Source organism: Buteo buteo, chromosome Z (assembly GCF_964188355.1).
Source record: "Buteo buteo chromosome Z, bButBut1.hap1.1, whole genome shotgun sequence".
Lineage (NCBI taxonomy): Eukaryota > Metazoa > Chordata > Aves > Accipitriformes > Accipitridae > Buteo > Buteo buteo.
In genome coordinates this window covers 57,243,400-57,268,359 of record NC_134204.1, presented here as the reverse complement: position 1 = coordinate 57,268,359, position 24,960 = coordinate 57,243,400, and positions in this window count along the sequence as shown.

The following is a 24,960-nucleotide window of genomic DNA, read 5'->3' as shown; positions in this document are numbered from 1 at the left end:
TGGGAAAATAAAGGTTTTAAGAGCACTGCCAGAACGTGCCCCCTTGTCGACTACCATAATTGCAGCTGTGCAGCATGCTGCAGTCTCACTGCACCTCAGTTTAGACAGGCAGTTTCAAGAGCCACAAAACAAACAAAGTCAAATGGTCTAGAGCTTTCTGTGTCATCTCCCCTAATCTCTCCTGATACACTCCCACCTTTCCCATCCTCCACCATCCCTCACATCCCTCCCACTGCTCCTTTCTCCCTCTTGAGTGGGCTAGAGACAGTGTGTGCCACAGCTGGTGCTGCTCTATGCAGACAGGGTTACTGGCCAGCTGGTTGCTGCCTCCAAGGACTACTGAGTTCCACTTGTCTTTCCCTGAGCCAGGAGCACTGTGTTTGGATTTCTTTCCTCTCAGAGATCTCCATATCTCAATCAATTTCAACTTCGTTTGGCAAAAATTTAAGATTTGGAGTGAGAAGGAACAGAAGAAGAGATGTTGAAAAATAGCTGGGTAAAAATAGGAGTTACATTAGGCTATTTTTTATTTTTTTTTAAAGATGGGATAAAAATATAAGTCTGTATCAAATGGAATAATATAGTAGCAGAAGAAAAGCCAGACTAAATATTTCTATCTCCTTTGGTTTCTAATCTAGAAAGGGTGGGAGAATGTATTTCTAAATGACCCTCCCAGAAATGGCTTAGAACCAGCTGCTGTGTTCTGAAGAGGCTCTGGCTACACCCCTCCACTCATGAACATGTAGAAAAGGCAGCAGGGCCAGATCTCTGCTGGACTAGTTAGTACTGACTTGATACTGAAAAGCTGGTTGAAGAAACTCTCTAAGACTCATTCTGGAGTTTTAGAAAACAGGCATTCTTTATTGCAGCACTGGATGCATGGGGGATAATTCCACCTAGCATGCATACCACAGCTTTAGCACTAACAGGTTATATAGAATAACTAATTGCATATTAATCAGATTAGTATACATATACATAAAAATAATTGCAACTGATTATCATAGTACTGCCTACATCCGATCATGCACAATAAAGGATCCATTTGAGTCGAAGGGCTGCTTTTGCGACCACTGACCCATCTGAAGTTCTTGCTGGCTGTCCCTGGAGTCTTTAGTCTTGTCCTTGTTCTTTGATCTTGAAGCTTAATGCAGCTTCAATCACATGTGGTCAGTTTCAACATTGTTCTCATCTAGCATACAGGAACATCTAGTCATAAGAGCAAAGAACTGCAAAACTTATGAGTAACTACCTCTACTAGTTAATTGCTTGGCTATACTTTTGTCAATTGTTTCAATCATAGTGTTAGTATAAGATTTCTAATAATTACTTACCAAATCTCACTTTTACAGTCACCTATCAGCAAACCAGTTTCCACAGCTGGCACAAAATATTAAAACCATCAAAATATTTGGACATACCATACAGAATGTATGGAAATATGCTATCGATTGATCATTGGACAGCGTAAGCTGTCAGGAATCAAATGAATTAGAGAACATCCCTTCTGCAAGCACAGGATGAGAGAAACATGCTGGAGTGGTACTGGACATGCAGAAAGCAAAGGTTTTATTAAAGTAATAGAAGAAGAGGCCAGGTAAGAAAAAACATTTGCAAATGACAGAAGACTGAAAGCCTCTTTCAAATTGTAGAGCTAAAACCACAATAAGACATTACGGAATAGCAGACAACTAGGACACTTGGGGGATAGAGGGTGTTGGCAGCAGAGGGAGACATCATGGAAGATCCCAAATTAACTTTTCATAAAACAATGATAATTTTATAATCTGAGGAATTCTTGCATATCAGTGATAGGTCTATGGAGAGGAGCGCAAGGCTTTGCATTTTGAACATTGAGCCCAAAAACTGAAAAGATTTGAGACAGAAAGGTATCCAGAGGACATAAGACAGGTAGAGTGCATGAGGTTTTTTGCTGCAATAGACACTGCAAACTGAGGCTATGCTGGCACAAGGTATAGGAAATGGCAGAGTCTTATCTCCCTACAAGTGTCTTTGGACACTCACAAACAGAATAGCACAAAAGGCCTGAAAACAAGAGCAGAGAGATTGTTTGCAGGAGCAATAGACAGTGCTGTACTAGAAGACAAATGGACTATCAGCCTGGTGGCAAATGAGATATTTTTTCATTTTATGTTGAAAACAAGCACATGAACCAATAGACTGAAGTCTGCCAAAAATAATGATGGAGACAAAAGGAGAATTTAGTAAAAGGTAAACAGGTAAGACCCTAGGGCTCACAGTAATGGTTTTGCTCCAACCAAGTACATGGATTAAGTGGATGAGTAAATAGCAATTTGCAAAAGAGACTTGGAAAAGTACCACCATTAGATTAAAATGTCCTTTATCTCACCAGGTTGGTACTTTTCTTGGAGGCACAGCTGAAGAAAGGTTTTCCAGAGAGAGAGTAACCCTTACCACAATGTAGCTGTTAAACAGAAAGTAGTGTCTGGGAAACAGGTGTGAATGAAATGACCCAGGACTGAGGCATGAGGAGACAGCAGCTACTGAAAACATACACCAGTGACCTTAATAGTGTGGCTGGAGCTGGAGACCAGTGATGTGGTAATCATATGGCCCTGTAATACAGCATTGCCATTCTCAGTAACAGACCATAAACTTTGTAAGTAATTTGCAAGACCTGTGGACTAAGGCTTGTCAGGTTTGCCCTCTCTGAACTCTCCTTGAACTGCCTGTAGCTTTGTTTTGCTTGTCTTAGCTGTGACAGCAATTTCTCCAACTGACCAGGTGTCTACGCCTGATTTGTTTCACTTTTGCTCCTCTTTCTTTGTGTGGTACAACCATGGGTTTGTATAGACAGCAATGACAAGTGGTTACTCTATGCGGAGTGAGATGTATACAACAGTAACATGATGACAAAGCGCTAACAGATAGAGACCTGGTAGGACTGCAGAGGCCTTGAGAAGTGGAGGCACAGGATGTGGCATAGAGGAGCACAGCTGCAAACAACTTGCCCATGGTCAGCCAAAGTGCAGACCTGGAGCTGGACAAAACTGGGTTTAGGGGAACAAAGAGAACAAAGAGATAACGTATTGAGATGGCACCAGGTATAGCAAATTTGGAGGTTACATGGAGCTGCAGACCAGTGGAGAATGAGAAAAGGGTCTCAGCAAACATATAAAAGTGATCCCAAGTGGACCCTAGAGAGACAAAGAAGAAATCATCAACATGAACATCATGTTCTTCCTGGCAAAGGACTCCACATGCTGACAGCTTGCGATACCATCCCCCACTACCACCACCAGCATGAAACCAATAGAACACAGGGGAGCAGTGGAAGGGTGAGCACAGCACCAAGGAAAGGGGTGAAATTAAGAAGAGTGTGCGTGTGTATGTGTGTGTGTTACAATTTCATAGCAGTACTCTAGCTGCATTGCTATTCCTTCATTTTTGTAACAGTTAGAGCTGGATTAATACTGATTAGACTCTTAATATTTCAGTTATGCTAACAATAGATTCCTAGCTTTACTAATGAATAAGATGTGCTTTCTCCTCAACCATAAACAAGATTTTCAGTGTAACAGCTTGTTCGTTGCAGGGACCAATGAACAGTAAAAGTTCATGGCTTTAAATAGAAGAGTGCCTTTTCACCCCAGTTTACAAAGCAAAACCAAAATAAAATTCAGGCCTACTTCACAGGAAGGCCAGAACTGTCTAAAACTGACAGCACCAGAAAGTGACAGGTGGTTAATCCCCAAATAAAAGAGATCGCTCACTTCATAGAACCACAGAATGGTTTAGGTTGAAAGGGACGGCTTGAGAACATCTAGTCCAACCTGCCTGCTGAAGCAGAGTCAGCTAAAGCAGGTTACTCAGGACTGTGTCCATTTGGGTTTTGAGTATCTCCACAGGTGGAGACTCCACAACCTGTCTGGACAACCTGTGCCAGTGTTTGACCACACTCACAGTAAAAAAAGATTTTTCATTCATTCATTCAGATAGAATTTCCAGGGACTCCGCTTTTCTATTGCTGTTATGGCTGAAAGTTTGGAGCAAGACATCTCCCTGCACTTGCTGCTTTACCTTCTTTCTACTTCTTGGACATGTGTTAAGGAGAAAGGAAGTGTTTGAAGGATAAATGTTGAGATGTCTAGATATAAACATGCTTATGAAGAATTGATTGCAGTGGAAATTCTTGTTTCTGAATCCATTACAACATCAAATTATGTCCATAATTGGCTGTAGATTGTGTCTCAAAAACAAGAAGTTCCAGAAAGAAATAAGAAATATTTTTTTTTGTCTTGCAAAGTGGATGGGAGTACTCCAAACAGGATTTTTCTCACGTATTATGCAGTGAGTAACATTACCACAACTTCTGGTTTTACCTGCCATTCATCTCCATTAAAAAACAAAAACAAAAACAAAAAACAAAACAAAACAAAAAAAAAAAAAACAAAAAAAAACAAAACCAAAAACAAAACAAAAAAAAACAAACAAAAAAACACAAACAAAAAAATCCCACCAGTTTATAGGGAACTCAGTGTTTTATTGTTGTTTCAGTGGTAATTCCAAATTTCTGGTTGACTCCGCATCATGCTGAATGATTCACCTCATCCATAGATCAAATACAGACTGAAGAGTAAACACAAAAAAAGCAAAAGCTTTCCTGATGTGCATGACTGGAGGAATGGTCTACTGAATGTAAGACATAATCCCCATTAAGGTTTCAGCTGAAGTACTCTGTCCAGTATGGGGACCTGACCTTTTGAGAAATACATGTGCCACTTCAGGCAAGAAGAAAGAATGAGCAGAGATTTACATAACTGGAATTCCCAAGAAAGATTTGAAGGGAGCTATAGTAACAGTTTCAGACATATAAAAGGCTGCTGTAAAGAGGCAGAGAATAATCTTTCTTACGTACAAAGTGGATAGGACAGGAAGCAGTGCAATTAAATAACTGGAAGGAAGCTGTATGTTAAGACACTAAGGAAAGGCAGGGAAAGTGTGTTACAGAAAGTATTGTGATCTTCATCCCTGGAAGTTTTTTAAGACACGTTGGACAATGATGTGTCAGGCATGTTTAAGGTAGAGTTAGTCCTTCAGTGAGACATGAAGGTAGACTGCATGACCCTTTGACAGCCATCTTGTGTCTGGTTCTGCACTTTCTATCCCAACTCAGCAAATCATTAAACATAGTTTATCTTTAATGAAAAAATTAATCCAGGTGAAATCAGCAAGACTACTTAAGTATTTAGAATTAAGGAAATTAAGCTTGGCTGAACCAGGCCCTAGGAAGAATTTAATCAAGCCATGAATTAACACATAATATCCCTATAAAAGAAGACAAAGCTTTTACCTCATATGGAAATGGATTATTTTAAAAATCTAATTTGTTTTTCTTGCTCTTCCTCTTGTTCATTTGTTTAGTTTGGGGGGGGGTGTTTGGGGTTTTTTTCCTAAAGTCAATGTTCCCAGAAGTAATGCAGGCTTTATAGCCAAAAATGACATTTGTACAGCCCGTTTTATGTCTCTTGTAACTCTGTGAGAGTACACAGTATTTTTTTCCAGGGCTTTTTTAAGAAGATAAGTGGGAAAGAGTCTCAGTGATACTGGAGGGTTTAGTACAGATAAGAGCAGGAAGGGAGGGAGAGACGGTTAAATACAGTCTCCTAATTCTGTTAGAGTAACACAGCTTTTTGATCTCTATTAATGCCTCAATATGGACTGCACTTTCAGGTGCTATCAGTCTTCTGATATCAATATACACCACATCCATTGTATGATTCTGTCAACCACAAGGTAATATAGAAAGATCCAGAATTTTCTGTCTGACATCAAAAAGATGTACCCCAAATCACCAAGAAACTCATTGAGGGGAGAAGGGATAACCAGGACAGTTCCCTTGAAGTCTGTTAAGGAATTTGGGTGCATGTTCATTTTTTTCCTCTCCCCACTGACATACATTTACAATAATGGGATCACACCCACCAGAACTCTCATGACAGATATTACTGTCTTATAGGGCAATCTAGTGAAATAGCATGAAGATGAGAGAAAATTACACTAGTTTTCACAGGTTCCCTGGAGAGTCACCAAAAATCCTATTGCCCTCACTGTCTGACAGTTTCTTACCCATTCTCCCAAGAGCCGTTGTGATAACAAGATCAATATCTTGACTTTTTGACAGATGCCTGAGCTCAAGCACAAGATGAAAATGGCCAAGCAACACAGAGTAATATCAACACACATCTTAATAATATGTATATGAATAGTAATATTTTCAAAATTTTAACCTTGAATAAAGCATGTAAGCCACAAAATTAACTTGATATTTTACTTAGACAAAATGTTCTCTTGAAGTATTTGGGGGAAAAAACAGGACTTACTTAGGTACTGAGGGAACACTGAACAATATTATTAGAATGAGCCTTTTTTATTTATAACGTAATCCCAGCAACTCTCCAGGGAATCTATATTTAAATACCCTCCTGAGAATATGTTACAACTGTAAAAGACGATTTGATCTGATTGTAAATGTTATTATCATAGGCAGCCACGCACTGCATATTAACAAAATACTTATTGAATTGAATGGAAACCATAAACCAGGGCATCTAGTTACCCTATGGCTGTACTCTACATGGACCTGTTATAATGAAACCAACCAAAAATAGATCTCATGAAAAGCTGCAATACAATCTTAGAAAATTATAAACAGGGGATGGGGAATGAGGGAGGACAGTGTTCAAACACATTGGCAGTACTTCAGATAATAACATATAGTTGCATAAGTTTCTTCACCTAGAAAACTTCCCCCCTTCCATGGGGAAATTTCCTGAAAGATTAATATTTCATGAAAGATGCAGGCAAGGCAACTACACTGACGTGCGGAAAACAGACTCCACAATCAGTGAGATTGTCAAGTAGGTATGTTCATTCGGCGCTGGGCAGCACGGGGGGTAGTCCCACCAAAGTCGTGCGCGCCTGACTCGGCAGTTCGCTTTAAATTTATACGGTCAAGTGTTATATATACAGAGAGTTTCGCAATACGCCTATACATAGGCATTACCTATCCCTGCTTCATATTAAAATTAGCTCCAGGAAGTCATTTCCATAGTCTTCTCTCAACTACACTTGCGCAGTGCCTCCTTATGGTGGTCGTCTGGTGGTCATGAAAATGAAGGCTGTATGTCTTCTTCACAGTGAACTCTTAACTTTCTGTCCCTGTGCAGACTCAGTTGTCCTTTGGCATTTGTCCAAATCCCAAGGCCGGTCTTGGCTGGTTCTTGGAGTCGACTGCTGCTTCTTATCAGGGACTATCTCCTGTCCCAGCCAGCCTCAACAATGCAAACGTTAAACATCACTTCTCATCCCCTTGGGCCATGTCTACCTCTGTTGAAACTTCTTTAACTTCATTATAAGCTAGATAATTATTAAACAATTCCTATCCACATTCATATATCTACTATATCTGCTAAGGTTTCTTTGGTTCCCCGTCTCAATAGTCCAAATAGTACTCTGTAGAAACATAGAGAAATGCTCTTATCCTAGTTCTACTCTTCTTTTATCATCATGGCTCAATCATGTAATAGGTGTGTGGTAGAGTACATTTTTCCATGAGTGATACAGCTGCTGTCTATACCTTTCCTAGGAGATCATTTTAGCTTGCATCCAGAGTGGAGGGGAGTTATACTGAATAAAAGCTGCTGTTCTGCTACAAAGCACCAGATTAACAGGGCCTTTTTGTACTTTAAAAAATCCACTTTAATCTGCAGTCCTCATTAATTTGGAGGAATTCTCCCCAATGACTGCAAGTAGAGCAGCCCTCAGACTGCTTGCTGGCAAAAGGAAAGTGTGTTTTGGTGCTTCAGAGGTACTTTGGGTGAAGAGCCACAAAGCTGAAGTATTGTCAGTAACTGCAGTCACTGCAGAAGGGGCACGAAGAGAAGGCCCAGCTCCCTGCTCCTTCTGGATGTGTGGGTTGCCACCTTCCCTGTGCACTACAGGGCAAATTGTTACAAAAAATTGTTACAAATTATAACAAAAATTGTAACAATTGTGCTTGCTGACACTGGTCTTGTCACTGAGCGCCACTGAAAATATCCTGGCTGCATCATCTTTGCAGTCTCCCTTCAGCTCTTTACGCACATTGATGAAATCCCCTTGAGCCTTCTCTTCGGCAGGCTGACTCATCCTAGCTCTCTCCATCCTTTTCTCATAGAAGAGGTGCCCCAGTCCCTTAATCATCCTTGTGCTCCTATGCTTGACTCTCTGCAGTATGTGTATATCTCCCTTGTACCAGGGAGCCCAGAACTGGACCCAGAACTGCAAGTGTGGCCTCACCAGTACTGAGGAGAAGGGAAGGATCCCTGCCCCTGACCTCCTGGCAGCACTCCTCCCAGGACACCGCTAGCCTTCTTTGCGACATGGGCACATTGCTGGCTCATGTTCAACTTGGTGTCCACCAGGACCCCCAGGTCTTTTCTTGCCAAGCTGCTTCCCATCTGGGTGATCTCAGCCTATACTTGTGCCCAGGGTTGTTTGTCGGCAGGTACAGGACTTTGCACTTCCCCTTGTTGAACTTTATAAGATTCCTGTGAGCCCATTTCTCCAGCCTGTTGACTTCCCTCTGGATGCCAGTATAACATTCTAGCATATCAGCCACCCCTCAGTTTTGTGTCATGAGCAAACCTGCTGAAGGTACAGTCTGCCCCATCATCCAGAACACTAATGAAGATGTTAGCTAGGACTGGAACCCATGTTGACACTTGGGTGTCATGTCCCAATTTCTCAGGACGATGACTCAAGCTTGCTGATTCCCAAGTCAGGATTAAGCTGAAATGACACCAGGGATCCTTTAACTCACAAAACTCAATTTTTATTTGCTCACAACAAGAATTGGCATGCTCACCACCAAAATTGGTATGGTGACAACAAAAATTGGCATGAAACTATGTCAGTAAACTGTGTAATAAATGTTAACCATACATCACCAAGCATATACTACAGGACTTTTCCGCACGTCAGTTTGGTGAGCGAGCCAGAAGGCTCTCTGCTCGGCTGCGGGACCGACTGTGGAGCGGATGCCCTGAGGCGCGCCCTGAGCACTTTCCTCGGAGGAGCCTCCGCTGCCAGCCACTCACCTCGGGAGCAGACAACAACCTCCCGAAGCTGCGGACCAAACGGTGTGTTCTACAAGGGGAGCCTGTAAAAGTACGGGCCGGGGCAGCTGGTAAATCGCGCAGAGACATCTGGCGTGCAGCGTAGTCCCTGAATGGGAGGAGGGTACCCTGCATGGTAACAAGGGGGGATTTGCTGACCGATAGAGCGGCCACTAGCGATCTTGAGGGTAGATCGAGTAAATCTGGGGTGACTGCTGCATCCCAGTTTCGGGAGCCAGGACGGACCTGTCGATGACTGGTATATAAGAGGCAGGAGAAGGGTAAGCACACCACCTCGCAATTGAGCTTGGTACATTTTTGCAGCTGCTGAAAGGTTGTCAACTGGAGCCATGATTGTATGATATGAATGTTTGGAAATTTAATGTTAAAGATTTTGTGTGAGTATGTGAAAATGTTATGTTGAGATTTATATGTGTATATATGCTTGTTAATGTACAAATATCTAAAACTGTGGATTGAATGTTTGAGTAAAAGAGACACAGCTCAGCTGCGGAGCGTGTGTGGAGTTCTGATCCACAGTTTCGTAACTCCACAATGGGTACGGCCGGAGACAAACTAAGTGTGAATCACTGATGATTTGAAACTTGAATTTATATGTTAAAGTTGTAATTGTAAGTTTGAGTTTGATTATCTTAATCATTTTGTGGTGTTGGTATAAGAAAGTCCCTGTATGGTGCATCGCATAAATGTGGGTATTAGAATGGTGTCTTTTACATCCAGGAAATGAGTGTATGCCCTCATATGTCCTGGAATGTGTGTGGTGTAAACAGAGGTTGCAAATAGATTGTGACGGGGATATTGAATGCTCTGAGTGTCGGGTTTGGACTCCCTGGGATAAGAGGGAACGAGCTACGTACACAGTTGGGATTGTTTGTTGTTGGAAAAATAGCCGAAATAGTGAAATTGGTGTGTGGAAAGGAAAATTTAATCCTGGAAATTTGGGACGTGTGAGAGGAAAACCAGGAGAATTCTATAAAGAGGTGTAAGAAACAATTTGCATGGAATCGTATTAAAAGGAGAAGTTATAAAATGGGAAACAATCAAGGGGGAATATTGAGGAAGAGTCCTCGGGGTTGTGTTATTACCCACTGGAAAGATATTGTTGGGACTGGAGGTACGGAAAATAAAAAGAACCTTATTAAGTATTGCAATCAATGGTGGCTGTTATATAAGTTAGAAGGCGATGCTAAGTGGCCACTTAATGGGTCAACAGATTATAATACTCTTATTACAACTAATGCTGTTTTTAAGGAGGGAAAGAAAATGGGATGAAGTTTCATATGCAGACACGTTTTTCACCCTCCGAAACCATCCAGAGTGGCAAAGGGACTGTGGAATAGTACCCCCACAGGACCCTATGGTGCTCGCAGTTGAGTGAGAAAACAACAAGGAGCTTAGAGGTAAACTGAGACGGTGTTGTTCAGCATGTAGTATTGGACAAAGATGTACAAAGACAAATAAAATCCATCAGGTACCAGAACAAGATCTGATTTGTTTAAGACTCCCCCTCGACCACAGGAACAGGATGCAGACTCGGATAGAACTCCAACCCCCCCGGACAGCCCTGTATCTTCCCGTACTAGGAAGAAAACTACCTCAACAGTTTTACAAGCACCTCTCCGAGAGGTGGTGAGGCCAGATGGTGGGACGATGTTAATCAAAGTACCCTTTTCTACTGCTGACCTAGGGGAATGGAAAAAGGTTGCTAAAGATTATAGGAGTGATCTGTAAGTGTAACTAAACATTTCCAATTTATTGTAAAACAGCATAACCCTGATTAGAAGGATATACAGCTATTATTGGAATATATGACAGAAACAGAGAAACAGCTGATTTTAAAAACAGCAGGGAACCTAGCTGAAGATCATTATAAGATCACAGGAGGGGACATTAAAGAATATTTCCCTCTCCAAGACCCAAAGTGGGATGTTAATAGATCTGCACATATGGAAAGATTGCAGGGGTATCAGGATTGGATTACAAAAGGAATGGAGAGGGCAATCCCCAAAACTATAAATTGGTCAGCTTTATATGCAGTCAAACAGAGTCTTTCCGAGTCTCCATTTGAATTCCTGGATTGATTGAGGGATGCAATGCGCCGCAACACACCGCTGGATCCTGGGTCAGAGGTACGAATACAACAATTGGTCTCCCTGGTTTTGGGTCAATCTACAGGGGATATAAGGTGCAAACTTCAAAAATTACGCCCTACAGAGGGTAGGAATTTAGAAATATTATTGGATGAAGCATGGAGAGTATTTAGTAACAGAGAAGAAGGATATAGGCAGGGGCAAAGAAAATTAATGGCTGTTGTCCAGGAAGAAAGAGGAAGAGGGCCTAGGCGAGGCTTGCCCCGATTGGGCAAGGATCAATGTGGCTTTGTGTAAGAAATTTGGTCACTGGAAAAAGGAATGCCCAATGAACAAGAAGGAGGATCAGGGGGCTCAAACAGGAAGAACAGTAGCCCATGTGGAGGGAGATTGACGGGAACCTGGGGAATCTACCCTGGCGGATCCACTGGTTATAATTAAGCTAGGGAAAACACAACAAGGGATAGAATTCTTGGTATATACGGGGGCAACATACTCGGTTCTGAACCAAGCTTTGATGCCCCTGGGAGATGATTATGTCATGGTGAAAGGAGCAACTGGTCAAAGTGAAAAGGCATATTTTTGTAAACCTTTAGAATATAAATTAGGAAAACAGTGGGGCATTCATAAATTTTTATATATGCCCAACTCCCCAAAGGCACTTTTGGGAAGGGACTTGTTGGAACAATTGGAAGCAAAAATTGTATTCAAAAAGGGAGAAATTACTCTGGAGGTAAAAGATCAAGAATATATTCAAATATTGAGCCTAACCTTAACCAGTCTCCCCCTAGAAGGAAACATTAACGAGGACATCTTAAACCAAGTGTACCCGGGGGTATGGGCTACCGATGCACCTGGAAAAGCGAAAAGTGCCACCCCGTTGAAGTTAGGATCAAGGAAGGCCGAAAGCCGGTAAGAATTATACAATATCCCCTAAAGAAGGAAGACAGAGAAGGAATTCGGCTGGTGATAGAAAAGTTTTTGCAGTTGGGGTTACTAAAAGAGTGTGAGTCTGAATTCAATACCCCTATATTACCTGTTTGGAAGCCCGATGGGTCATATCGGGTGGTCCAAGACTTACAGGCAGTGAATAAGATAACTGAAGATCTTTACCCCATAGTGGCAAACCCATATACCTTGTTAACCGTATTAACACCTGAATTAACTTGGTTTACTGTTTTAGATTTGAAGGATGCTTTCTTTTGCCTCCCTCTCCATGAAGCCAGCCAAAAATTATTTGCATTTGAATGGGAAAACCCCAAGAGTGGTCGAAAGACCCAGCTCACTTGGATGGTGTTGCCACAAGGATTTAAGAATAGTCCTACCATTTTTGGCAATCAGCTTGCAAAAGACTTAGAATCCTGGGAAACCCCGTCTGAGGAGGGAAAGCTGTTACAGTATGTGGATGATATCCTGATCGCCACCAAGACAGAGAGAGATTGTATGACATGGACGGCGAGTCTGTTGAATTTCCTGGGACTTCAAGGGTACCGGGTATCCAAGAAGGCGGCACAGGTAATACAACACAAAGTGAATTATTTGGGCTATGAAATTAGTGCAGGACAAAGAACTTTGGGACAAGCCCATAAAGAGGCAATATGCCAAACTCAGAGACCTCAGACAGTGAAAGAGTTACGAACTTTTCTGGGAATGACAGGGTGGTGCCGATTGTGGATCTGTAATTATGGATTGCTTGTTAAACCACTGTATGCGTTGACAGCCACTGAGCAGAAACACCCTGAGTGGAACAAGGAGACCGAACGAGCCTTTGAGCTACTGAAAAAGGCTTTGATGTCGGCCCCGGCCTTGGGACTCCCAGATGTAAGTAAGCCATTTCTTCTTTACTCACACGAGAAGCAGGGCATTGCCCTGGGAATATTAGCACAAAACCTGGGTCCATATCGACGGGCAGTTGCCTACCTCTCTAAGCAGTTAGACACGACTGCAAAAGGTTGGCCTGGATGCCTGCAGGCGGTTGCAGCTGTGATACTAAACATACAGGAAGCCTGAAAGTTTACTCTGGACCAGAAAATGACTGTTTTAGTGTCTCATACAGTATCAACAGTCCTGGAAACAAAGGGTGGACACTAGCTCTCTCCACAAAGATTGCTGAGATATCAAGCTAAATTGGTAGAGCAGGATGACGTGGAGATTGTAGTCACTAACATTGTCAACCCAGCTTCTTTTCTCAGTGGGAACACAGGAGAACCAGTACATCACAACTGTTTGGAAACCATCGAAGCAACATACGCAAGTCACCCAGACCTGAAAGACAGCCCCATGGAAAACAGAGAAACCTGGTTCACAGACGGAAGCAGTTACGTCCTAAATGGTAATCGACATGCGGGATATACCATCACCACCAGTCAAGAGGTAATAGAATCAGGGGCTTTGCCCATGAACACCTCCGCACAGAAGGCAGAAATAATTGCTCTAACCTGCGCCCTGGAATTGGCCCAGGGTAAAGTTGTGAACATTTATACGGATTCAAAATATCCCTTTGGAGTTGTACATGCACATGGAGCAATTTGGAAGGAGAGAGGACTATTGAATTCCCAGGGGAAAAATATCAAACACGCAGAAGAAGTTCCGAAGTTACTGGAAGCTGTCCAGCTCCCTAAGAAAGTAGCGATTATGCATATTAAGGCACACCAGAAAGTGAGCTCAGATTTGGGAAAAGGAAATGAACTGGCGGACAGAGAGGCAAAACAAGTGGCCAGAAAAAAGGTAAAAATAGAAGGGGCTTTAATTCCTGATAGACAAATCTCCCTAAAAGTTAAGCCAGAATATACCAAGGAAGATCAGAAACTTATTACAGATTTAGAAGGGTCATGTAATGAAGAAGGGTGGGCTCATACACCACAGGGAAAACTAATCATTCCCTCTTGCTTATTGTGGCATTTGATACAGGAGGAGCATAGGAAAAGACATTGGGGGACAGAGGCTCTATATAAACATTTAATAAGAGAAATTGTGGCTAAAAATTTATATGCCACAGTGAGACAAGTGACTCAACAATGCAACCTTTGCCTTCAGACTAATCCTAAGAATACCCCCAAACTAGAATTGGGTCAGATTGGGAAAGGCAATGGGCCTGGACAGCAATGGCAAATTGACTTCACAGAACTTCCAAGAAAAGGGGGTTATCGATATTTACTAGTATTAACTGATACCTTTTCAGGTTGGCCAGAAGCATTCCCAATAAGGACAGCTAAAGCCCGGGAGGTAACTAAAATATTAGTGCAAGAAATAATACCACATTTCGGGGTTCCAGCAACCATGTCCTCTGACAGAGGACCACATTTTGTCTCAAGAATAGTACAACAAATTAGCCGCCATTTGAGTATAGATTGGCAACTTCATACTCCATATCACCCCCAGTTGAGTGGTCAAGTGGAAAAAATGAACCACTTAATCAAACAGCAAATTGTAAAATTGGGACAAGAAGCAAATCTAACATGGCCTCAGTCTCTCCCTTTAGCCCTTTTGTGTATACGAACAAGACCAAGGGCAAGGGAAGGACTGAGCCCCTTTGAAATGTTATATGGACGACCCTATGAAATACAGAAAGGGGTGTCTGTGCAAGCTGGGGATGAAATTGTGACCTCTTACATGATAGCATTAAGTAAACAACTCAATAAAATCAGGAAGCATGTGGCTGGGACTCGAGAGAGAGGTTTAGATGGACCTGTACATAATATACAACCTGGGGATTATGTATATGCAAAGTCTCTTACAGAAAAAACCCTGGAACCACAGTGGGAAGGACCATTCCAAGTACTACTCACCTCCTTTACTGCAATCAGAATCAAGGAACAGAACACTTGGATTCATCACACCATAGTGAAAAAGACACCCAAAACTCCATGGAAAGTCACCACAAAACCTGATGGACACTTAGTTTTTACACGGTAATATGGGCAACCTTGGGGACAAGGAGCGTAACATGGAATGGGAACATGTTTGTTCTGAGTATGTTCACGTTTTCCTAAGGGTCTCAGACGGGGCTACCCTGTAATTGCTACAGTCTTTTCTAACACCTCTGTGATAGCAGCAGCTTTTCACTATAATTAATGAACGCTGCTGCACCTATGTTAACCAAAAGAAACAAATAGAAACAGATCTCTCAAATTTGGAAACAAACCCAACTTTTACATTTAATGTCACAAGATGACACTTCATGGGGATTCACTGAAATATGGAAAAATTAACCTCCCAATTGCCAAATTTGACATGGTTTAAACAATTGTTTGTCACTGTAATAATCATCATTCTCTTGTCTGTAGTCCTTTGCATAGTGGTTCAATGTGGCGTTTGGTGCTGTAAGAGTACAGGGGACTCTTACAGTGAATGGAAAAAGAATCAGTTGCGACGAAAACTTGAGTCCAACAAATATTTTGAGGGAATGCTAAATAAGGTAATAATGCATTAAAATACTAGAGTTGGATATAGTAAAAGAATTTACTATTTTCTAGAAAAGTGGGGACTGAAATGGGGAACCAAAGGAACCTTAGTAGATATAGTAGATATATGAATGTAGATAGGAATTGTTTAATAATTATCTAGCTTATAATGAAGTTAAAGAAGTTTCAGTAGAGGTAGACATGACCCAAGGGGATGAGAAGTGATGTTTAACGTTTGCATTGTTGAGGCTGGCTGGGACAGGAGATAGTCCCTGATAAGAAGCAGCTGTCGACTCCAAGAACCAGCCAAGACCAGCCTTGGGATTTGAACAAATGCCAAAGGACAACTGAGTCTGCACAGGGACAGAAAGTTAAGAGTTCACTGTGAAGAAGACATACAGCCTACATTTTCATGACCACCAGACAACCACCATAAGGAGGCACTGCGCAAGTGTAGTTGAGAGAAGACTATGGAAATGACTTCCTGGAGCTAATTTTAATATGAAGCAGGGATAGGTAATGCCTATGTATAGGCATATTGCGAAACTCTCTGTATATATAACACTTGACTGTATAAATTTAAAGCGAACTGCCGAGTCAGGTGCACACGACTTTGGTGGGACTACCCCCGTGCTGCCCAGAGCTGAACGAACATACCTACTTGACAATCTCACTGATTGTGGAGTCTGTTTTCCGCACATCAGGTGATGCAGGGAATCATCCAGATCTCTGAACCGGCACAGAACAGAACTGAGCTGTCTTTCTGGGGATATTATTCAGTCTCCTGTTATCCCACTAAGTGATAGCAAAATCTGACAACATCTGTCTCTCTCTCTTCTTGCACACTGTAGGAAAAAAAAACAACAAGCCTGACTGCCTATAGAAGCACACCCAAATCTAAGAGAGCTGCATCACTCTCCGCACGTAGTCACTCCAATGCAACCTTCAAAACAAATAGAGGGTATGTCTAAAGTGGTGCTGGAGACCTACCATGCCTTCAGCTATGACATTAGATAGTCATTGGAACCGTAATAGTGCACACACAGTGACTGTCTCAAAACAGACCAACTAGGCCCATTCAGGCCAAATAAACCACTAATGCTACCGGCACTGCACAGGTAGGCTGCATTAGAACATTCAGTTTCTTTTCACAGTCTTTCCTCTCCAGGTGAATGAATACCAAGGAACCAGGGGACCTGTCAATCCCCTACACATAACATTCACCTCTGTGTTTTCTTCTGTGAATGAAGCCAGGAAGCTACTGAGTCGGGAAAGTTCCATTGAGTGTTATGGCCTTCAGGATTCCAAGTTATTCATATCTATTTCTTTTGAAACCCAGGTCTTCCACTGTAATGCAATTTTCTAGAGAGCCCAGCACTGGCTCTTTGCAAGGGACAAAATGAGTCAGGGAAGCAGCAGAAGTCAGCAGAATCTTTGCAGTCAGCAGAAATATGACCCTACATGAAAATTGCTCAGAAGCAGCTCTAGCATACAAAAAAGAAGGGGTAAAAAAGAAAGGGAAAAAAAAAGATCACAATATTTCTAGAGCCGAGGTTTGTCAATGAGCACAGAAACTGCCAGGTGCAGGGGAAAGCTGTTACAGTTCTGCACACTGGAACTAATCTAGCTCGTTTCCCAACTAATCAACCCACAAGAGACAGGGAATAACCTTACAAGGTTAAAATGCAAGAGCTGAGTGCCAAAGAAGACAGATCAAACTGTCAGAAAATCAGGATGTTTAAGGTATCAGAAAAGAACTACCCCAAAACAGGGGTATGCAGAATCACTCATAGTCTCTGCAGAACACTAGCAGCCTCTCCGGCTTACATGTTGATTTAAGCTTACAACTCAGTGGAGAAAAGGCAAGGGGAGTTTAGGATGATGTAACTGTGTGGTTCTGTTTTGCATTTCAGTAGGCCCCCAAAGCCTCCTGCACAGAGCTTAAGGCTGCATAGGGGAGGAGGAAAAGATGCCTTTGTCCAAATGTGCTGACTGCTTAAAGGAACAAAGCAAAACAGGAGCAGGCAGACTGAGGAGCACACAGGAAGAATATGTCATTACTGCACAGCTCAGCAGGCTGTGGCTATGATAAATCAAACTTTTTCTGGAGGTAATACAGCAAAGGAGTATTTTAAAGGCAGAAATCGAGAAATCCTTCAGATCAGGATCAGGTGCTGAAAGTCTTTTCCTTTAATACACAGTTGGTTGAAAGAAAGAAACAAAGAGGCAAAAATCTACTTCAAAATACATCTTCTTCTGAACATTGCTGCTTCTGTGCAGCATTCTCATGCCAACAAATATAGGGCTGCGTGAACAGTCCTAATCAAGCTTTGCAAAGTATGTTGATAAGAGCTATTGTATTTCTAGACCAATGTTTGCACAAAACCCACATTTTGCTGTTAAGTTTACACACTTTACATCTATTTCCCTTATCACAAAGTTGGAGGAGATCAAGGAAGTTTCAGTTTTGTTTGTACTTCTCAGAATCACTAATTTCTCCTAAGGACATCACAGGAGTGAGAGACCTGGAAGAGAGAATGGAAAAGACTGTAAGCCCAGCAATATTAGTAGGCTAAAAATTGTCAGGCAACATCTTCCATCTCAGTTTGGTGGCATAAATGTGTTGGTTAGTACAGCTATCAAATAAGTGCTTACTTCAAATTGCCTTTTTACCGTATCTCCTTATAAAACTTCAATGATTGGCCACTGCTACAAAAAAAGAGTAATTCATTAAAACAGGGCAGTGGCATGATCCATGTTTGGGAGTCATTCATTTCAGCATTTGATGGCAGAGATAAATAGGACTCCTCTGCTCTCATGGGGACTTGGGGCCCTTCAGGCCAGGCCTGCGATGTGGTACCAATCCGAACCATAAGGCTGCACAAGCCAGTAGCATGGAAACAGATGGGGACATAGCAGGTTGGAATGCATAACGTACCTGAAAAAGTGGCCTAAAAATTAAAGTACATTTACTTTTCACCACTGTGACAGAAATCAGGAAAAAGCAGACCTGCCCTGGTTTAGTCTAGAGGCAGGCCACTGTCTCTTTCATAGGCACTTCCATACCGTAGGAGTCAGAGATGAACTCAGAAATCAGGTACCCTTGAGCCTTTACAATGAGCAGACTGCAAGAAGTCAGAAGCCCCATAGTTACATGGAGTCTTCCACAACCAAAATACCTAATTCCATATTGCGAGATGGTTACACCTAGCAGCAACAATGGCACTGCTGCAGCTACAGAAATTCATCATGGCATAGATCAGGCTGCCTGATAGCTAGTGGCACAGTCTGCACAGCACTCATATAGGCAACCTGCAAAGCCCCTCTGATGAATTATCCCCTAAGTCACAGATAAAAAGTTTGAGCAAGGCACAGCAGAACTCCAGCCCTTATTGTTGAGGAAAAATGCATCTGCAGCAGTTTTGATACTCCCTTCTAAGTCTAGCTGAACTAGATATAGACGGTACACATAAGAAGAAGGTTGATTCAGAGACAAAGAAACGTTTAAAAGCAAGAAAGTGATATAAGAAAACATAAAGAAATACTTATTTACTTGGAGGGTGATCAAACACTGGAACAGGTTGCGCAGAGATGTTTTGAAGTCTCCATCTCTGAAGATGCTCAAAACCGAACTGGACACAGCCATGAGCAACCTGCTCTAGTTTACCCTTATTTTAGCAGGAGGGTTAGACTAGGCAATCTCTGGATATGCCTTCCAACCTCAACCCCTCTGTGATTCTTTGAAATAGGAATGTTTTATTGTCACAAGCCAAGGTGGAGAGGATATTAGGCACAAGTTTCAATCTGCAACATCATACAGATTTTAGGCAACCCTGAAATCACTAAGAAGCTATGCAGGTGCTAGTTTACACAACGGGACTGTGCAGTTCTCATAGCAACTCAAGATGAAGAACGCACAAGGGTAGCTTTAAAGCTGCTCAGAGGTTCTCCTCCACGTCCCAAACCCTAGGTGGTGATTCCCTGCCACAAGAATCTCTACTCTATGCACTTTCTTTAAATATTGAATTTAAGACCAACTTAAAAGTGCTTTGAGGTAAGATTTTGTGCTATCACAAAGACTGCTTTCAGATCATTCTGACTGCCTTGAACAAGACCCTCACCTCAGTAATATGAATAGCAGCCAAGGGTACATAATTTCCACTGAGAGGTCATATAGGACATTCTAGCTGAAAATCTTCCGCTGTCTAGCAATAAGAGCTATGTGTCTCTCCTGTACTCTGTGACTGATCGATAGAGTGCTCAGCACCTGTAATCTATGCGCTCTTACTGCAGCACTAAAAGGATTTCCCTTGCTTTATTTTCCTGTAATTCTATGCCCAGAGGCAATTCAATTCCTGCCTGGTACTGCACAAGATGACTCACCCTTCTCTTTAAAGAATCCCGTTACCAACAAGCAGTGACTCATCATGACCAGATTAGCAATGCTGAGGTTTTGTCACTCTGGTTATTTCTTGGGGTCCATCCTCTGAATACTTGAAATTCTGCATGCTCACAAAGTGTGGGTATTTGGAAAAGAGTGTTTGCATCTGCTGAACCAGTGGTTTTCACTTTGCAGTAAGCATGCACTTGCACTCTCCTATGTGTTACCCAGTTCCTCATAAACACACTTGAACTAATGGTTCCCCAGGACAGACAAACATTTGGCAGACAGCTGTGTGGAGCTCTTTGGAGATGGCAAAATTAGTTTTGGCACAATTAAAGGTCTTAAAACAGTGTGCTTCTTCACTTGGTCTGGCTGAAAAGCAGTGGGAAGGTAATTCCTTTCTGCAGTATAGCTTTCTGGTAAATTTGGTACACTGATAACCTGGAAAAAAATATTTGTTATATTGGAATGTGTTCCACTGGCAATTTTTAAATCTCACATTTCAAGATCAAAGTCATCAACTTTACTGCTTGCTTTCCATGCCCTCAACTTACCAGTAAGACATTTCATGCCACATTACTGCAGTAAATGTAGCATAAGCAATTTGGACTTCACTCCAAGGGGAACAAGTAGAATAATCAGATGTCAGGCCTAGTGGGGTACCCCTCACTGTTTGCAGAGCTGGGACCACATGTGACAACTGACAGGGTACTGTGCATCTGGCAGCAGCAGTATGGGGGATGGCATGGACCTCGCCAGATTTCCCTCCTGCCAGACATGGCATGAGGGAAGAGACCATGAAGCTCCCAGTACACATGGCTTCAGCTACTGCTCCTTCTCAGCAGCTAAAAGCCAGCAAAGCTGAGCCCTGCCCACACCATCTACATATCTGTCAAAAGAAAACTGGGCTCTTGATCTAAAACAACACTTGGCTCTCTTCAGCTCCAAATCCTTACTGTGTACCACAGTAATAAATCTGCTGAGCAGACAGCTTTCAGAAGCTAAAAAGAGGTCATTTGGTGACTAGCTGGCTGTTGCATGTTCAAGTTTTCTCCGCAGAGCAGGTCCGAGTGGCAGGTTTCACCAAAGCAGAGCCAGGATTTGACTGGTTGCTGACAAAGAACACTGAAGTGATTAATGCAAAGTGACCTTTAGCATTATTGTTAGCAACAGAGCACAGAGACATAGAGAGCTAGGAAAGAGATGTGGCGCTTTTATTTTCACAGGTAATATGGTTATGGACTACTGAATGGTGTTTAACATGATTTTTTGGTTAATTAGCTCATATTGTGTACAAACTATAATCAGAGACAGCCAGATAATTCTGGAATGGACTTGTATGAGTTAAGATACAAAATGTGACTTTCTTAATGCCCTCTGGATCCAAGACTTAAGTCCTAGTACCTCAATAGTTTCTCAGCAGTGAGGACTCCTGGATTAATGCTGCCAGCAACACTGAATATTTAAACCTGTCAGAATGACATAAAGAGTCCATCCACTCTTTTTTAAAGAGAAACAGATTAAAAAATTATGAAAATAACACAATTTCCCCAACAAGCATATAAAATGAGAATTTGGTTCCAGCTTGATTTCTAAGTGGAGGTCCCCAGCAAGACCAAAGAACACATTGAAGCGGACCTTTGCTGCATTCTCCTTCTTTAAATGCAAAAGGGCCCCTATGCTACAATTTCTCATCATATCCCTCTGGTTTTGATAAATTGCATTTGTAGACTCTTTGACCTGCTGTCCAAAATTGCTTTGCTTATTATATTAAGATGATGAGAAAACCAAATTAAAATCTCTCTCTGATTTCATCCTTTTGCTGGACAGTTTCCTGCTGTTATGCAAGCCCACAGGTTAAGCAATATTTTTAGGGCCATTTGTCTGCTTTACTGATGGTGGTTGAACAGAGCATAACTCATACATGAACTCCCAGCACTATTTTTTTTCTCCTCCAAAGGAAAGAGAGCAATGATTACAGATCAAAACACTAGGAACACTTGCACATAAACTCTTGTCTAAGTGCTGTCAGCGGCAGAAGTTCAGAGAGCCAAGTATAAAATAACAAGTTCTGAAAAGCCTAAACAATAAATTTTCTATCTTCCGTCTCAGAAAAAAAAAAATAATCCTACAACAACATTTAGGGGCTATGGGTGTTCTCTTATTAATAAAAGTGACTGAATTAAATTAGGGCCATTTTGCACCACATCAGCTGCAGCAGCCTAGAAGAGACACTGAACCATTTGTGTCAGACACAGAGCACCCAGTAATGCTGCTTGTTTGGCTGCCGTTATCTTTTACTCCACACAGGCAGGACATCTCTCTAATACTCTGAGGCCCCATCATCACTAAGAACAATGTTTAGCCAGTACAAATAGGACACTGAAATCCAAGTGAAACTGGAAAAAAGACTTTTTTTTTTGCATATATTAAAGTGTAAATCATTAAGACTTAAGTCCTCCCTGTCAGAATTAAAGTTGCTTGATAACTTTAAAGTTGCAACCAAACAACTGCATCTTTGTATTTTCTTAGTTATTGCTGGTACAATTCTTACTGCTCTGGCTTGCATAAAATTTAATTTTTGAACCAGGATCCCACAGAATGAAAGAACACATCCTGTCCCCAAAACCTTAAAATAAGATGATACAAAACAGCTATGCACAGTGGCAGCCAAGTAATGAAAAAGAAAACACAGATTTCCATGGCAGATGGCTTACAAAACACCTGCAGCTTAATCCAGAAATCAAGTTTTATGTGCAACTTAGCAAAGGTGAACATTCAAGTAGAGCTGTTCAAAGGAAAATTGAGAAAGATTTGAAGACACTGTCAAGGTATACGTTCTCCATCCTAGTGCAAAAGGAGCCAGGAGAAAGCTGGTGGCTAGACTGCAAAATCTATCTATACAGACTGGTGCTGTTGATGAAATGGAGGCCAACATTCACCTTCCAATATTTAATAAATAGGAATATGCCTTGATAGGTCTTGAGGAGTGTGTAAATACTCAATACTTATACTACAGGGAAAGGGTATTTAGCCCAGGCAGATGAATAGAGGTATGACATAATCAAAGCTTGGGACTGAGGATCCGATATTCGCAGCAGAGTCAAAAATTTGCAGCAGCATCTGGAACATTTCCTCCAAAAAATCTCCAAAATACCACTGTAATACACCAACGATTATCTGCTGTGCATTTCTCCTGCTATGCCCAATACAGAGGGGTCTTTCCCTGTTAAAGAGCTCAGACAGGAAGCTAAATTTCACAACTTAATTGTCAGATGCTACTAGCTTAGTGCAGGCTGTGTCAGGTGTCATGCAATAACAGGGCCAGAGCTCATCATTACCTGAGTTTTATCCACTTGACAACTGAGATTTTTGATTGCATAAGCTTCATTTCATATTAACATGTAAACCCTGAAAGAACTGAACTCTATTAATAAATTTATAAGCTTAGCAAGAGAAGAAACTGTGTTAAAAATAGCTTGGGAAAGCTGGCTTCACCCAGGCTGCCAGAGCTTTAAGACAGCAGAGCTGAAGTCCTATCTATAAAGTGTTCAGGGGCAGCAAATGGTATTAAAATCATAGAGCTAACGCTAGTAGGGTCAAGTCACAGTGTGACATGTAATTGAAAAGATCTGTTGGTGAATCCGGCAGTGCTTTTAAGGCCCTTGAGGGCCCTTAAGCTGTTTGTATTAGTCAAACCTGGTGCATGTACACCTGTCATAACACAATTGTTCCATCTTGTCTTGCTGGCTCCTAAACTCAGGTGGGTTGGAAAGAATAATGATCACACACAACATCATGCATTACAAACCACTGTTCACCTATACCTCTGAAACACTCACTCATGCCTCACTGAAGTCAGTAAAAATAGGCACTTCTATATTGCTTGGGATAACTCATTAATTTTCAGTGCATAACAAATGTCAACCACCAGGTGATTAGAGACCTCCTCTTAATTCATGATTGTCCACCATCCAAAAGATTACAATGGGAGTTTGAGCTTGTTTCTGCCAGGTAGGAGGATGCAATAATATAGGAGGATGTCTAGACCATAGAAGCTTTACCATGGCCTTTCTTGGGAGAAACAGAACTTGCTCTCAGATATCATACTTGTTCCCCAGCAGCTCTTGTTCTATTAAAACAAACTGAGAGGGGTACTACATGTATTCCGTAGTGGGTTTCTCAGCTTTTTTGAATTTAAGAGAAAATGATGACATAACGTAGGTCTACAAATCACTTGTGCCTTTCAAATTGTCAGTCTTAGAGACTAAGATGCTTGCTAGTAATTGAAAAATCTGTACTAGTGTTTGTTTTTTAATTGCCAGTATTCTTTCTGACTTCACTTGCTTTTCCTCTTACAGGTCCTGGGTTTTCTTTCAAGTCTCCTATCTTGCTTCCTCTTCTAATGATGCTTTGAAAAAGAAAAGACCTGCCTATGGAATCTGGAGATTATTAATCAAGATTTATTCCCTTTTGTCATAGATAATCTGGTGGTGTCATGACAGCACAGATCTTTCTGTAATTTACAATGTTCCCTCACTCCAGGCCATTTGCACAGTAAAGGAATCACATTTCATTTAAGCCCTAGCAACTGGCACGACAATTTTCATTAAAATACATTTATATTTCTATCTCTTATTCCAGAAACATGATATTCTTATAGGTAACGGTTCTGCCATTTTAATTAATTTCAGCAATTTTATTGGAGAACAGGAAGCTGAATAGCCAAAGGAAGGGACTAATTTAATTACTATAACTTGGATTGATTCAAGTGTGCATCTTAAGTGTTTTCAGCCAAACCAGCTCAAATTTAACAGTGAAATTCACTCTGCTGTCATTGGCTATTTCTTCAAAATGATCAGAAATGGCTGGCAATTTATTCAGGTTCACTAAAGGATGGTTACTCTCTAATAAAGGGTAGC